The following is a 16,922-nucleotide window of genomic DNA, read 5'->3' as shown; positions in this document are numbered from 1 at the left end:
CTTTGGTCATGAGTGCTAGATGTCTAACCTTAACTCTTTTATCAGAAACATTTGTGTTTACAGCATTCACATTTGTTTGACATGATTAAACTGCAAAGAGTTAAGACTCCTATCTCAAAGACCCTTGAATACAAAACCATAAAAATAAATTGGCATTATTTTTGGTTTGTCTCACCAACAGGAAAAATGGCAGGAACAAAATGAAGACATTTGTGGCCAATTCTCCAAACCTTCCCAATCAAGACTTAATTGGCAAAGAAAGCAGAGAAGAAACATTAACGCTTGGATGTAGAATCTACCTATCTCTCACGTATCTCTCACATCGGAAAACATGGCTGCTGGAGGTGAGAGTGAACGCTGGCGCGATTGGCTGGCGCTGCTCTCTCTCCGAATTGTGTATTGTTGCTGTATATGTTGTTTTTGTTTCATGCTTATTTTAATTGTAAGGTGTCCTTGAGAGTCCTGAAAGGCGCCCATAAATAAAATGCATTATTATTATTATTATATTTTAAGTGCCTATGAAACTAGCTTTTCTTTGTGCTGTTGAACCTGAATATTGGGTATTATTGAGGTTTTCCCTGGAAATGGGACACTGTAATAGCAGCCGTTACATATGCCATCAGCATGCATTAACTGAATTTCTTCAAACCTTAAGAAACTTTTCAATGTCATGCAGGAAATGTAATTAATTTCTTTTTTTAATTTATATCCTGCAAATGTAATTGCAGGTAAATTTCTCTCACTTTAATTAGCTCTTTCATTCCTCAATCACAACATTTTGATTGCTCTTTGAGAAATCGGAAAGTGTTGATACTCTCGATGCTTTGATAGAAAAGTATTCTATCAAAGGTAATTTGTGTTTCTTAGAAGTATATATTCCAAATATCAGAAACACATCCATAGCAATTTAGCTCCTGACAACTGCAAGAAATGTCATTCAATTTATCTGTAAATTACATTTTCATCCCACTACAAATAGTCTGTGATATATTTTGCATGCACAATTTCATGAAAATTACTGGATAATTCAAACCTTTGTTGCAAAAACAGTTGAATTTTAAGTGGACTATTTTTCTATAATTCTTGTCACAGGCTGTTTACTGAAATAAACAACTGCTTTATCTGGACTCAATCTCCAAACAATGTTTGATCCAATATTTAAACCTTCTGTGCCACACTGTAGAACCCTTTGTAACAAATCTTCTTAATTGTTACAAGCATTTACTTTATCGGTGGTAAAAAGTACAAGAAAGAAAAAAAACGTAACTAGAAACAGAAATATTCAAATTGAACCATATGTTCACCCAGCACAACAAACGAGTTAATGGAAATAATGCACTTGACACTATTCTCAGCTCCATTTTACCATCAGTATCCTGCAATGTTGCTATCATCAAAAGATCATAAGATGCAAGGACAGAATTAAGCCATTCGACAGAATTAAGTCTGCCCCGCCAGTCGATGATTGCTGATCTATTTTTCCCTCAACCGCATTCTCCAGCCTTCTCCCCATAACCTTTGACGCCCTTACTAATCAAGAACCTATCAAATCTTCGCTTTTAAAATATCCATTACTTGGCCTCCACAGCCGTCTGTGGCAATGAATTCCAGATTCACCACTCTCTGGCTAAAGAAATTCCTCCTCATCTCCATTCTAAAGGTATTTCCTTATATTCTGAGGCTGAGCCTTCTGGTCCTCGACTCTCCCACGACTGAAAACATCCTCTCCACATCCACCCCATCTTGGCCTTTCATTATTCGGTAAATTTCAATGAGATTCCCACCTCATCCGTCTAAATTCCCGTGAGTGCAGGCTCAGAGCATGTATGATAAGCCAATCATCTCTCTGGATAATTCTCGTAAACCCCCTCTGGACCCACTCCAACACAGGCACATCTTTCCTCAGATATAGGGCACAAAACTGCTCACAATATTCCAAAGGTAGACAAAAATGCTGGAGAAACAAAGGAAATATTTCCTTCGCTCCAAACCCGCTGAGTTTCTCCAGCCTTTTTGTCTATCATTGAATTTCCAGCATCTGCAGTTCCCCCTTAAACAATATTCCAAATGTGGCTTTGCTAGCGCCTTATAAAACCACAGCATTATATCCTATCTTTTATATTTTCCATAGAGGGCTTGTTTGATCACAAACAAGAATATCTTATGTTTCTTCTCATTTCTAACAATGTTTGTGATTAGCACCTCCAACACAGGAAATGGAATATATGATGCAATCACTGGTACAAAAATCCAAATAGGGAACTATTTATACAATATTATAAACACATTCCAAGCTATTGAAGAATGCCATTGCTTCAATGCTAAGAAGAGGGAAGGGACAGTGTTTCTAAGAGAAACCTTGACATCTGACCATTACCCACAGGAAACATGTTGTTGTGCACGGAACTGATCCAGGACGAAAGCTGGGCAGTTACCAGGATGATCCCAGTAGCAATATTAAAGCAGGAGTGCAGACTATGAATGCCTGCACTTTACGGAAGTCTGCAGTGGCAGAAAATATTCTGCCTGCTTTGCCCAGTCTGAAGGAAAAGTCTTCCTTCCTTGAATAGGATGCTTGTGAGAGCAGCAAAACTGAGGCAATTCACAGATCAGTGGTAGTGGCATAGAATGATTCCAAGGCCAGAAAATCTGAAGAAGTCTGAAGAAGGGTCTCGACCCGAAACATCACCCATTCCTTCTCTCCAGAGTTGCTGCCTGTCCCACTGAGTTACTCCAGCACTTTAGTCATAGGGTCATAGAGTGATACAGTGTGGAAACAGGCCCTTTGGCCCAACTTGCCCACACTGGCCAACATGTCCCAGCTACACTAGTCCCACCTGCCTGCATTTGGTCCATATCGCTCCAAACTTGTGCTATCCATGTATGTGTCTAACTGTTTCTTAAACGTTGGGATAGTCCCAGCCTCAACTACCTCCTCTGGCAACTTGTTCCATACACCCACCACCTTTTATGTGAAAATGTTGCCCATCAGATCCTTATTAAATCTTTTCCCCTTCACCTTGAACCTATGTCCTTAATTCCCCCACTCTGGGCAAGAGATTCTGTACATCTACCTGATTTATTCCTCTCATGATTTTATACACCTCTATATAGCAATGTTACAAAATTTTGAGATTTTAAAAATCAAGTCTGCAATTTATCCCATCAGATAAAGCATAAAAATAAGTTTAATTTGACACCTAATTCACTTTCATATCTCAAGTATTTAAAATGTTATGGCCATTTTCATACTGGGAAATGAGCATCTTGTTCCCTATTGATTTTCTATGGACATAACAAAAAAGCTGTGATCGTGAACAGTCAAAAGCCCATAACTTTCTTAAAAATTAAGAGAACTGAATGAAATTTTCAGTTATCATAGATTGAAGCATTCTGAAACAAATATAAAATAATCTTACTTGGATGACCTGAAATTAAAGCATATAATTAGTTAGTTACCTAATTGTAGCTAATTTCAGACTTCAATTACTAGATCTAAACATCTATCCATTTCTTAATAAATGATTAACATTTTTAAATAGCCTAAATGTCCAAATAATATTCACAAATAATTCACAATAAAACATGATTTTAAATCTCATTTACATTAATTTATAGACCAAATGGAAGGAATTTAGTGTTCAATTGCTGTAAATAAATGCCCATTTAAATCAGCTTTCCAGTGGGTTCCCTGTGAACGCGCTGGTTTAGAACGTTCACATTGCGGTAGATTTGTGCCCCCAAATGCCCAGAAAAATACTGCGGGATATAATGGGCCCAAAATGAGCTACTCGCAATATTAAACTTTGTATAAAGGGATCTTTAGAAGCCCTTTTTAATGTAAAAATATACAGCATACCTTCATGTTATTTGCTTTATGAGACCCTGCGGTTGCTGGTGGTCGCGGGTTTAGAGATTGATTTTTAAACTACTATAACTATTATACGAGGCCTTTAAAACTAATAATAGCTTTTGCGACGGGGTCTTTCAGCGATTTTTCGTTAATAATTAACTAGGCTGAACATCTTCGATTTGAACAGCCTAGAGAAAATCGCGTTTTAAACCCGCCCCCTCTAAACGGCGCCAAAATCGCGCACACCCGCAACGACAGATTTTCAGCGACGTTTCAGGTAGGCTTTGCAACATACCTACTCTATAAGATCACCCATCCTCCTGCGCTCCAAGGAACAGAGATCCAGCCTACTCAACCTCTCCCTTTTGCTCAGACCCTCTAATCCTGGCAATATCCTCATAAATCTTCTCAACCCTTTCAAGCTTTTACAGTATCTTTCCTATAACACGGTGCCCAGAACTGAACACAATATTCTAAATGTGGTCTCACCAACGTCTTATATAACTGCAAATAGCCGCACAACTTTTATACTCGATACTCTGACTGATAAAGGCCAATGTGCCAAAAGCCTTTTTGACCACCTTATCTACCTGCGACTCAACCTTCAAGGAACTATGCACCTGCACTCCTGGATCCCTCTGCTCTACAACACTACCCAGAGGCCTACCATTCACTGTGTAGGTCCTGCCCTTGTTAGACATTCCAAAATGCAACACCTCACACTTCTCTGTATTAAATTCCACCACCCATTCCTCAGCCCACCTGGCCAATCGATCCTGCTGCAATTTTTCACAAACCATTAACTTTTGTATCATCAGCAAGCTTGATAATCTTGCCCTGTATGTTCTCATCCACATCATTGAAGTAGATTACAAACAGTAACGGGCCCAGCACCTGGGAAATCAAAGCTGGTTGCTTTTTGAATAAACAAGAATTTATTTTTCAAATTTGTGAGACTGGAAATTAGACTGGAGATAAAATAAATGGAAATAAGATAAATGTGCTACAATGCACTACAATGCTGAGAACTATATTCTGCACTCTGTATACAGCAGTCTGAAGAGGGGTTCCGATCCGAAATGTCACCTATTCCTTTTCTCCAGAGTTGCTGCCTGACTCGCCGTCTTACTCCAGCATTTTGTGTCTATCTTCTGCACATTTTTATCTTCGCCTTTGCTCTATCTACTGTACTTGAGTTTGACTTTATTGTATTTATGTATGGTATGGACACGCTAGAGGCAGGCAACATGTTCCTGACTCAGAACTGCTGTAGTTTGGGAGCAACAGCAGCAGGAGATTAGCAAGAGATACGACTGATTGGCTCTAGCCCAAGTGGGAGGAGAGAAGTGAGTCAGTGCCGGGAAAACAGTTAAAGTAGAGGCCAAGGACAGGCAGACTTTACTCAGAACTGCTGTAGTTTTGGGAGCAACAACAGCAGGAGTTTAGCAAGAGATACGACTGATTGGCTCTAGCCCAAGTGGGAGGAGAGAAGTGAGTCAGTGCCGGGAAAAGTTAAAGTAGAGGCCAAGGACAGGCAGACTTTACTCAGAACTGCTGTAGCTTTGGGAGCAACAGCAGCAGGAGCTTAGCAAGAGATACGACTGATTGGCTCTAGCCCAAGTGGGAGGAGAGAAGTGAGTCAGTGCCGGGAAAACAGTTGAAAACTGAGGAATTTGGTTTGTAAATTGGTAAATCAGGCAATTTATCAGTCAATTTAAGCAAGACTACTCTTGGGGAGCGGCAGTGAGGGAAGTGCCCTGTGAGAAAAGTGTGAGTCTTTGGCTCGAGAGTCTTCGGCGAGGAGGCTGCTAAGGAGAGGAGACCACGCAATACGCTTGAGAGGTAGAGACGAAAGAAGGAGATGTCAGGCAAGCTGATTCAGTGTGATGCTTGCAGTATAGAAATGTGGGAGGTCAAGGACACCGCTGGTGCCTCTGGCTGCTACAAATGCGATAAGTGCATCCAGGTAGAGCTCCTGAAGGGCCGTGTTGGGGAACTGGAGAAGCAAGTGGATGACCTCCGGTTCGTCCGAGAAACGGAGTCGTTCCTCGACAAGTCCTACAGTACGATTGTTACACCTAAGGTACTGGAAGAGAGAAGGTGGGAGACAGTGAGAAAGGGAGGGAAGCATGGAATGCCAACGTCCCCGGGTGTTGTACCTCTTGTGAATAGGTTCACCCACTTAGAAGCTGTCGAGACAGAAGACGTGTTTACACTGAGCGGCGGACTGGCTTGCGATGCGAATAGGGCTGTTGAACCAGAACCAAAAAGGCCTAAGGCAGGCAACGCCATTGTAGTGGGAGACTCTATTGTGAGAGGTACGGACAGGGTTTCTGCGGCAACAGACGGGATGCGAGGATGGTGTGCTGCCTTCCTGGTGCCAGGATCCAGGATGTCACGGACAGAGTGCAGAAAATCCTCAAGGGCGATGGTGAACATCCGGAAGTGGTAGTGCATGTCGGCACAAACGATGTTGGAAAGAAGGGGATGAATATTCTGCAGCGTGACTTTAGAGAGCTCGGAAAAATGCTGAAAAGCAGGACCTCCAGGGTTGTTATGTCCGGTTTGCTTCCAGTTCCTCGTGCTGGCGAGAGCAGGAACAAGGAGATACGGGACCTGAACGTGTGGCTGAGGAACTGGTGCACGGGGCAGGGATTTAGATTCTTAGATCACTGGGATCTGTTATGGGGTAAGGGGAACTGTACAAAAGGGACGGATTGCATCTTAACAGGTGTGGGACCAGCATTCTGGCAGGCAGGTTTGCCACTGCTACACGAGTGGTTTTAAACTGAATAATGGGGGTGGGGTGTCGAATGGGATAGTGGAGGATGGAGTTAAAGGGAAAGGGTTTCTTAAATGTGTGAGCGTAGAGACAGAGGGGTGTAAAATGAGGGTAGAAGCAATAGGTAGCAAGGTGAAAAGTAAAAGTGGCAGGCAGACAAAACCAGGGCAAAAATCAAAAAGGACCACTTTTCAACATAATTGTATAAGGGGTAAGAGTGTTGTAAAAACAAGCCTGAAGGCTTTGTGTCTCAATGCAAGGAGCATTCGTAATAAGGTGGATGAGTTGAATGTGCAGATAGCTATTAATGACTATGATATAGTTGGGATCACGGAGACATGGCTCCAGGGTGACCAAAGCTGGGAGCTGAACATCCAGGGATATTCAGATAGATAGATAGATCCTTTATTGTCATTCAGACCTTTCGGTCTGAACGAAATTATATTGCCTGCAGTCATACACAGAATCAATAATAACAAAACATACAATAAACACAAATTAAACATCCACCACAGTGAGTTCACCAAGCACATCCTCACTGTGATGGAGGCAACGTCTTTGTCTCCATCTCTTCCCTCCTTGTTCTCCCTTTGCGCTGAGGCGATCGATCCAGGCTGAAGATGCCGCCCTCCAGTCCAGCGGACCTCCGTGGTGAATTCAATATTCAGGAGGGATAGAGAGAAAGGAAAAGGAGGTGGGGTAGCGTTGCTGATTAGAGAGGAGATTAACGCAATGGAAAGGAAGGACATTAGTTTGGAGGATGTGGAATCGGTATGGGTAGAGCTGCGAAACACTAAGGGGCAGAAAACGCTGGTGGGTGTTGTGTACAGGCCACCTAACAGTAGTAGTGAAGTTGGAGATGGTATCAAACAGGAAATTAGAAATGCGTGCGACAAAGGCAAAACCGTTATAATGGGTGACTTCAATCTACATATAGATTGGGTGAATCAAATTGGCAGGGGTGCTGAGGAAGAGGATTTCTTGGAATGTATGCGGGATAGTTATCTAAATCAACATGTAGAGGAACCAACGAGAGAGCAGGCTATTTTAGACTGGGTATTGAGTAATGAGGAAGGGTTAGTTAGCAGTCTTGTTGTACGTGCCCCCTTGGGCAAATGTGACCATAATATGGTTGAGTTCTTCATTAGGATGGAGAGTGACATTGTTAATTCAGAAACAATGGTTCTGAACTTAAAGAAAGGTAACTTTGAGGGTATGAGACGTGAATTGGCCAAGATTGACGGGCAATTAATTCTAAAAGGGTTGACGGTGGATATGCAATGGAAGACATTTAAAGACTGCATGGATGAACTACAAAAATTGTTCATCCCAGTTTGGCAAAAGAATAAATCAGGGAAGGTAGTACATCCGTGGATAACAAGGGAAATCAGGGATAGTATCAAAGCGAAGGATGATGCGTACAAATTAGCCAGAAAAAGCAGCATACCGGAGGACTGGGAGAAATTCAGAGACCAGCAGAGGAGGACAAAGGGCTTAATTAGGAAAGGAAAAATAGATTATGAAAGAAAACTGGCAGGGAACATAAAAACTGACTGCAAAAGTTTTTATAGATATGTGAAAAGAAAGAGATTAGTTAAAACAAATGTAGGTCCCTTGCAGTCAGAAACAGGTGAGTTGATCATGGGGAACAAGGATATGGCGGACCAATTGAATAACTACTTTGGTTCCGTCTTCACTAAGGAAGACATAAATAATCTGCCGGGAATAGCAGGGGACCGTGGGTCAAAGGAGTTGGAGGAATTGAGTGAAATCCAGGTTAGCCGGGAAGTGGCGTTGGGTAAATTGAATGGATTAAAGGCCGATAAATCCCCAGGGCCAGATAGGCTGCATCCCAGAGTACTTAAGGAAGTAGCTCCAGAAATAGTGGATGCATTAGTAATAATCTTTCAAAACTCTTTAGATTCTGGAGTAGTTCCTGAGGATTGGCGGGTAGCAAACGTAACCCCACTTTTTAAGAAGGGAGGGAGAGAGAAAACGGGGAATTACAGACCAGTTAGTCTAACATCGGTAGTGGGGAAACTGCTAGAGTCAGTTATTAAAGATGGGATAGCAGCACATTTGGAAAGTGGTGAAATCATTGGACAAAGTCAGCATGGATTTACGAAAGGTAAATCATGTCTGACGAATCTTATAGAATTTTTCGAGGATGTAACTAGTAGCGTGGATAGGGGAGAACCAGTGGATGTGGTGTATCTGGACTTCCAGAAGGCTTTCGACAAGGTCCCACATAAGAGATTAGTATACAAACTTAAAGCACACGGCATTGGGGGTTCAGTATTGATGTGGATAGAGAACTGGCTGGCAAACAGGAAGCAAAGAGTAGGAGTAAACGGGTCCTTTTCACAATGGCAGGCAGTGACTAGTGGGGTACCGCAAGGCTCAGTGCTGGGACCCCAGCTATTTACAATATATATTAATGATCTGGATGAGGGAATTGAAGGCAATATCTCCAAGTTTGCGGATGACACTAAGCTGGGGGGTAGTGTTAGCTGTGAGGAGGATGCTAGGAGACTGCAAGGTGACTTGGATAGGCTGGGTGAGTGGGCAAATGTTTGGCAGATGCAGTATAATGTGGATAAATGTGAGGTTATCCATTTTGGTGGCAAAAACAGGAAAGCAGACTATTATCTAAATGGTGGCCGACTAGGAAAAGTGGAGATGCAGCGAGACCTGGGTGTCATGGTACACCAGTCATTGAAAGTGGGCATGCAGGTGCAGCAGGCAGTGAAGAAAGCGAATGGTATGTTAGCTTTTATAGCAAAAGGATTTGAGTATAGGAGCAGGGAGGTTCTACTGCAGTTGTACAGGGTCTTGGTGAGACCACACCTGGAGTATTGCGTACAGTTTTGGTCTCCAAATCTGAGGAAGGACATTATTACCATAGAGGGAGTGCAGAGAAGGTTCACCAGACTGATTCCTGGGATGTCAGGACTGTCTTATGAAGAAAGACTGGATAGACTTGGTTTATACTCTCTAGAATTTAGGAGATTGAGAGGGGATCTTATAGAAACTTATAAAATTCTTAAGGGGTTGGGCAGGCTAGATGCAGGAAGATTGCTCCCGATGTTGGGGAAGTCCAGGACAAGGGGTCACAGCTTAAGGATAAGGGGGAAATCCTTTAAAACCGAGATGAGAAGAACTTTTTTCACACAGAGAGTGGTGAATCTCTGGAACTCTCTGCCACAGAGGGTAGTCGAGGCCAGTTCATTGGCTATATTTAAGAGGGAGTTAGGTGTGGCCCTTGTGGCTAATGGGGATCAGAGGGTATGGAGAGAAGGCAGGTACGGGATACTGAGTTGGATGATCAGCCATGATCATATTGAATGGCGGTGCAGGCTCGAAGGGCCGAATGGCCTGCTCCTGCACCTAATTTCTATGTTTCTATATTCCCGATGTTGGGGGAGTCCATAACCAGGGGCCACAGTTTAAGAATAGGGGGTGAGCCATTTAGAACAGAGAGGAAGTAAAACCTTTTCACACAGAAAGTTGTGAGTCTGTGGAATTCTCTGCCTCCGAAGGCGGTGGAAGCCGGTTCTTTGGATGCTTTCAAGAGAGAGTTAGATAGAGCTCTTAAAGATATTGGAGTCAGGGGATATGGGGTGAAAGGCAGGAATTGTGGATGATCAGCCATGATCACATAGAATGGCGGTGCTGGCTCGGGCTGAATGGGCTACTCCTGCACCTATTGTCCATCTGATCTGTTCAGAATGCATGCAAAATAAAGCTTTTCACTGTACCTTGGCACACGTGAAATTAATAAACCGAAACAGATTTTGCATTATTTGAGGAAGTCATTAGAGCAAGTTTACCATTCTCACACCCACTCATTTAGCTTGTCCATATCTCCTTAAGCCTCCTTACATCTTCCTCCCTATTTACAATTCCTTGTTTCAAGTGTTCATGAAAATCCCAATAGAAAATCAGGTATCGAATTTCCAGTCAGATACTGAGGTTGCAATGGACATAATTGTGAGTTAAACCTTTGTTCGACTGCATTGGATTTTTACAAGTTTATTTGAACCAATAATTATTTTTTGTTTCATCTACATGATAAGGTGCAGACTTGGCTGTCCAGCAATTTTTAGCCGTATTGTTCTTCCTGAATAAAATACAGTGGTATCTATTTATAAATTTTTAATGATTTTTTTTTTGGTTACTGGAGAATGTTTTTGGAAGAGCACAAGCCATTCAACCTCTATAGCATATTTTGCCATTCAGTTAGCTCACGTTTGACTTGTATCACAATTCCACATACCCACCTTTGCTGTATATCCTCAGAGAGTTTTAAATGCACTAATCTTGGTCATAAAAAAAACAATTTTGGAAAGAGTTTTCTAAATTTATGGTGCCCTTAGTGAGGGTAAAATGCTTCCTGATTTTATTCCTAAATGGCTTTGTGGTAATTTTAAGATTATGCCCTCAAGTTCTGGATTCCCTCTGCAGAGGAAATAGTTCCTCTGTATCTACCATATCAAATCCCTTAATCATTTTAAAATCTCAATTCAAATTCCAATTTGAGAGGAATATAAGTAAACTTTATTCAAACTGCTATCAGATTTCAATTTCAAATGTATATAAGCAAACATTATTCACATAGCTAACAGATGTTAACCCTTTAATGCCTTACACTTTGAACCCTAACTAGCCCTTGAAACTTGTTGCACAAAACTAAATGCAGTTTCCCAAATATGATTTGAATAAATTTACACAACTCACTTCCAATCCTCTCCAGATACATGGCAAAACATTACCATTTGTGTGTCAAATCCTGAGATTTTAGTGAAGTTTAGGACAGAACAATATCCCTTTTCCTCCCCTACATAACCGACCCTCAACAATTTGTAAATATTTTTATTTGTTTGTTCAAGAATCACCCAATGTGTTCGATCACACACTTTAAACATTACCCAAGTGTTTACAATGTAAAATGCACAAAAAAAGGCAATAACATTTCATGTCAATGCCAGCAAGACAAAGGAGATCGTGATCGACTTCAGGAAACAAAGTGGTACACATAACCCAGTTTGCATTGATGGTGCCGAAGTAGAGATGGTTGAAAACTGCAAATTCCTAGGAGTTAATATCGCCAACAACTTCTCCTGGACCACCTATATTGAAGCATCAACCAAGAAAGCACAACGCCTCTACTTCCTTAGAAGGCTTAGGAAGTTTTGCATGTCCCCTACAACTCACACCAACTTCTAAGATGCACCATAGAAAGCATTTTATCAGGATGCATCACGGCTTGGTTTGGGAATAGCACCATCCAAGACTGCAAGAAATTGCAGCGAATTGTGGACGCAGCCCAGATCATCACACAAACCAACCTCCCTTCTATCGACTGACATCTATTATAAACCATTAACTCCCACAGCTATCTAGACTACACTTCTTCCCACCCTGCTTCCTGTAAAGACTTTATCCCCTACTCCCAATTCCTCCATCTACACCGCATCTGCGCCCAAGATGAGGTGTTCCATCCTCCTCATTCTTTAGGGAATGGGGGTTCAGACTATCCTTAAATTGACTTTGCTGGCTTTACCTTGCACTAAACGTTATTCCCCTAACATGTATCAATACACTGCAAATAGATCGATTATAATCATGTATTGTCTATCTGCTGACTGGTTAGCACGCAACAAAAGTTGTTCGCTGTACATCGGTACATGTGACAATAAACTAAACTGAACATTTCCATCTTAATTTTATCTTCTTCACTTACCTGTATTTAAATATTCTGGAAGAAGAGATCAGTTTTCATAATTAAAGAAAGATGTTAACCATAACTTGTAAGAAAGTAAAAATATCTCCCATATGGTGCAGAACATATTTTTAGCTACTTCTTGTTTGGATTATTCAATTAAAACGGAAACAGATGTATACTTTATATAGGTAATTAGAAACTTAAATACTCTGTGGATGCAGCCTTAGCCAAGTGAGACATATAGGATTAACCAAGAGCTATATCAAAAGTGTCTTTCTAGATAAATGGATTTAGCAATATCATAGTAAATTCAGCATGTATTGCATAAGGACATGGGCGGAAATCTCGGGGGGGAGGGGAGTGGGGGAAACAGGAGGACACGTCCCCTCCATGTTTTGAGAGGTGGGGGACAATCCCCCCCATGTTTTGTAATCCGGATTTTGAAATTCTGTGAAAAAATCTAAAAAAATCTTACAGTGGTGGTGGGACTGATGATCGAAGGCGCCGATTGGACGAGAGAGACGTCGGTCAGCAGGCAGTGGGGGGGGTGGGGGGCATGACATGATGACTGAGCACGATGATTGGAGGTGGGAGGTGTTGGTCAGAGGCAGAAGTAGGGAGGTGCGACTGGGGATAGAGCGCGGTAATTAGAGGAGACGTCCTGGTGGAGCAAAGATCATAGAGCGGAGTTTGAATCAACCCGTTCGCGGGGCCTTTCATCGCCCAGCCCGGCGCGGCTTAAAATCGGCCGCGGGATCTTCCACCGCCCTGCAGCAAATTGCTGTGTCGAGGCAATTGAGGCTCCCGATGTTGAAGCCCCCGCCGGGCGATGGAAGGGCCCACGAACGGGCCGATTCAAGCCCCACGATTTGGGGCGGACGAAGCTGCTGTTGCTGGAGTTCGGAGTCGGTCACCAACCAGGTCAGCTCCCAATGTTACCGTCGCACAGCCGAAGCCTCTGAAGCCGTGTGTGTGCGTCTGCATGCGACACCAAGAAATTGTCATCCCCCCCCCCCCCAATGGGTTGATAGCCATTTCCGCCCCTGCATAAGGAGGAAAATTAAACTGAGCACCACCTGTTTGTCAGATGCTACAAGAGCCACACTAAGAAATTAACGATGCTCACAAAGATATGAAAGATGGCAAGAAGCAATTTCAGAGCAAGCTACATGGATAACCACACAGGCACCCATTTGTGTGGCAAGGATGGTCACTGTAAAAGATTTCAGATCAACCTTCCTGAGAGGGAAACAAAGGAGGACCTGGCGTGGGATACTTTGCAACTCTGTCGCCGCCCTTTATGTGGCGAGTATTGCACACCTTGGGTATGCAGAACAAAGCATTTCACTGTGACTTGTCACATATGACTATAAAGTATTCATTTATTCATTAATAAAATATAAATTTATTTGCAATGGAGCAAATACTAAAGTTTTAAATCTAACATTATTGACATTAATGGTTACCAAATATCTACAAACCTCCAGAAGATATAACAACTCAGGATCTTGCTTTAAACATTGTAAAGGCTGATAAACAGCAAATGCTGCTTCGACTTGACCCTGAGAGTACCGCACTGCTAGCCACTGGTTTACAGTGCATTACACCCTGAAGACCACAGTGAGAACTTCAAAATAATTATTATTCAATGATGTATTTACCTAGCGTGCACACAATCCACAACAAGAAGAAGAAATAATTGAATTTAGGTTATGGAATCCATATCAAAGGCCATCCAAGCTAAGTCTTTAGATTTTAGAGATACAGAGTGGAAACAGGCCCTTCAGCCCACGAGTCCTCGCCAATCACTGATCATCCCATACACCAGCACTATCCTACACACTAGCGACAATTTACAATTTTACAGAAGACAATTAACCTCCAAACCTGTACGCATTTGGACTGGGAGAGGAAACCCGAGCAGCCGGAGAAAACCCACGCGGTCACAGGGGGAACGTACAAACTCCATATAGACACCCTCATAGTCAGGATCGAACCTGGGTCTCTGGCGCTGTAAGGCAGCAACTCTACCATTAAATATATACTAGAGTTGGCAAAGAGTTGCGGGTACAAGATCGGAAAGCAGTGAAGAGGGATGGGTGTGGACTCAGAAAGCTGGGAATGGGAAGATCAAAGCTCTTTAAGGCTTGGTAGCAGAGACTGGAGTTGGGGGAGGGCGTGGTGTGAAACAAGACTGTTACAATGGGTGAAGGATGCCGGGGGTTTGATTGGAGAAACACCTCTATTAGGCTAAGGAAATTTTCAGTGCTTCTGAATTTACCAGCAGCAATTGGCAAGGTAAGAGCAGGAGCCCAGAGAATCTTTGGTTCTCTGGGATTGGGGTTCTCAAACTGCCATTTATTACCTCAGGAATATTCCTGGACAAAGCTTTACCAACATGACAGGTGGTTTTATTGTGGCCGGAGATATATTTCCTGTCTGCTGGATTTGAGGTCTGGGTGTCCTTGAACATAATACCTCCAATGCAAAAAGCAAAGATTTATCCTGTGGGTTTTAGGACTTTCTTTTTAATATACAACTACTTCCTTAGCCAATGCTTGTAGTACAATAAAGATCAAGTTCCAAGAACTAAGATTTATGTGTTAAACAGGTCACAATTACACTCGTAACTTGTGTTTCATCTCATTAAGAATATTAAAAACATTGAGCAGACTGGATCAGATGGAAACAAACTGGATCAGATGGAAACAAACTCTGAGATTGCTTTGACACATGCGAGTTGGAAAATGTAATCCCAGTCCATCCCGTGGGGGGCTGCAGTGTTGTCCCCATTTTGCAGTGGGAATGGGCACGGCACATGTGCAGGGAGAAACGATTATGGTGAGAAACTGGAATCAATTATACAAGGAAGAGAAAGGCTGAAGCAAAGAAAGCAGTTTGAAAACAGACCCTCAAAGATCATCAGACCTGGATTTCTGCATGTGCTGTATTCTGGTGTGCACAGGGACAGAAGAATAAGATAGGCAAATGGAAACATGGCTCTGGAGGAAGGTCTCCAGAATCCAGGGAATAAAACCAGATGTGGGGATTGAGACATGCATCATCGCTGTCCAACTTGCTGGTCGTTTCCAGTATTTCCTGGCTATTTCAAATTTCCAGCATCATTTGTTGGGGGTTTCAATCACTAATTACAATTAAACTATGATGATTCACTATATCTGTAAATCAATATTCATTATCTGGTAAACTCGGTGCCTATTACCACACCCCCTTTCCCTCACATGGCTCAAATTCCTACGCTCACTTTCCCAGTGTCCTGGTTTCTGTGATCCATTTCCCTCAATTGGACCCCAGTTTCTGTACTCCCTTTTGCAGCAGGGGCTTGTTCCCGTGCTCCCTTTCTACAGAGGGCTCCTGTTCCGCTGCTCCATTACCCACACAGGGCCCCTGTTCCTGTGCTCGTTACCACACTGGGGCGCCCATTCCAGTGCTCCCTTTCCCATATCAGGGACAAAGTTCCCATTGTCCCTTTCCCAAACTAGGGGCCCAGTTCCCACTACTCTTATTCCCTAACCAGGGTCCCAGTTCCCATGCTTCCTTTCCCACAATGGGGCCCCTGTTACCGTGCTCCCTTTCCTACATTGGAGCCTCTGATCATGTGCTCCCTTTCTGACACTGGGGCCCTGGATCCTGTGTCCCTTTCCCAAAACAGGGACCTTGAGATTATTGGAGTATTTTTCTATAATTAGTAACTGAAAAGCAAAAATTGATGCAAACTTGAAATAAAATGCTAGGGACACCCAGCAGGTCAGGCAGCAACTGTGAAGAGAGAAAATGAGCAAACATTCAGGTTCATACCTTTCAATAGTGAATAGTTAAGCACTGAAACATTTATATTGAAACCAGGACAGAAAATATTAAGGCTGATCATCCAACTTGACATCTGATTTTGTAGAGACATTCCCGGTATCTCAGTTATCAATGCTGGCCTGGTTTAAGCCAATGGCAACATTTCTGTCCTGTCACTGCAAGCTGGAGCTGCTCATGCTACTCCACTGGATACCTCATGGAGTCAGGCAGGGTGGGAAAATCAGAGGCTTCCACAGGCTTTCCAAGACTCAAGTTTGGAAGTCTGGTCCCGAGCCTACCCCAGTCACATCAGTCTCCCATTCAAACAAAAGGGAGAAATGGAAAATGAAAATCCATAAAGAAAATGCAGATGTTGGAGTTCTGAAATAAAACTGAAAATGATCAGGTCAGGCAGCATTGGTGGAAATAGAAACAGAAACAGAGTTAACTTTTCAAACCAGATACGCTTCATCAGATCTGAGAAAGAAAAGGGAAGAATGGTTCTGACCCATAAGGTCACCTATTCCTTTTCTCCAGAGACGCTGCCTGATCTGCCGAGTTACTCCAGCATTTTGTGTCTCACTTGTTTACAGCACAAGCTAACTTGCTGGACATTTCCTAAAGTTCAGCATTTCACAGCTTTTAAGACTCCTTTGTGTTTTCTCTAACTGTTCTCATTAATGGATCATGAGATAACTATATCACCGCAAACCCCGATTTCAACCCAGACATATTCTCTTTGAGCTATCCAA

At 42.5% G+C, this 16,922-nt stretch overlaps 1 protein-coding gene across 2 annotated transcripts in view; it reads right to left on the bottom strand.

The window, feature by feature from the left end:
- The window catches only part of supt3h (SPT3 homolog, SAGA and STAGA complex component), a 380,516-nt gene that overhangs the window by 143,877 nt on the left and 219,717 nt on the right, over positions 1–16,922 (bottom strand). The gene's annotated exons all lie outside the window — the stretch shown is intronic.

Source organism: Amblyraja radiata, chromosome 5, assembly GCF_010909765.2.
Source record: "Amblyraja radiata isolate CabotCenter1 chromosome 5, sAmbRad1.1.pri, whole genome shotgun sequence".
Lineage (NCBI taxonomy): Eukaryota > Metazoa > Chordata > Chondrichthyes > Rajiformes > Rajidae > Amblyraja > Amblyraja radiata.
This window is presented reverse-complemented; position numbering and strand designations above follow the sequence as displayed.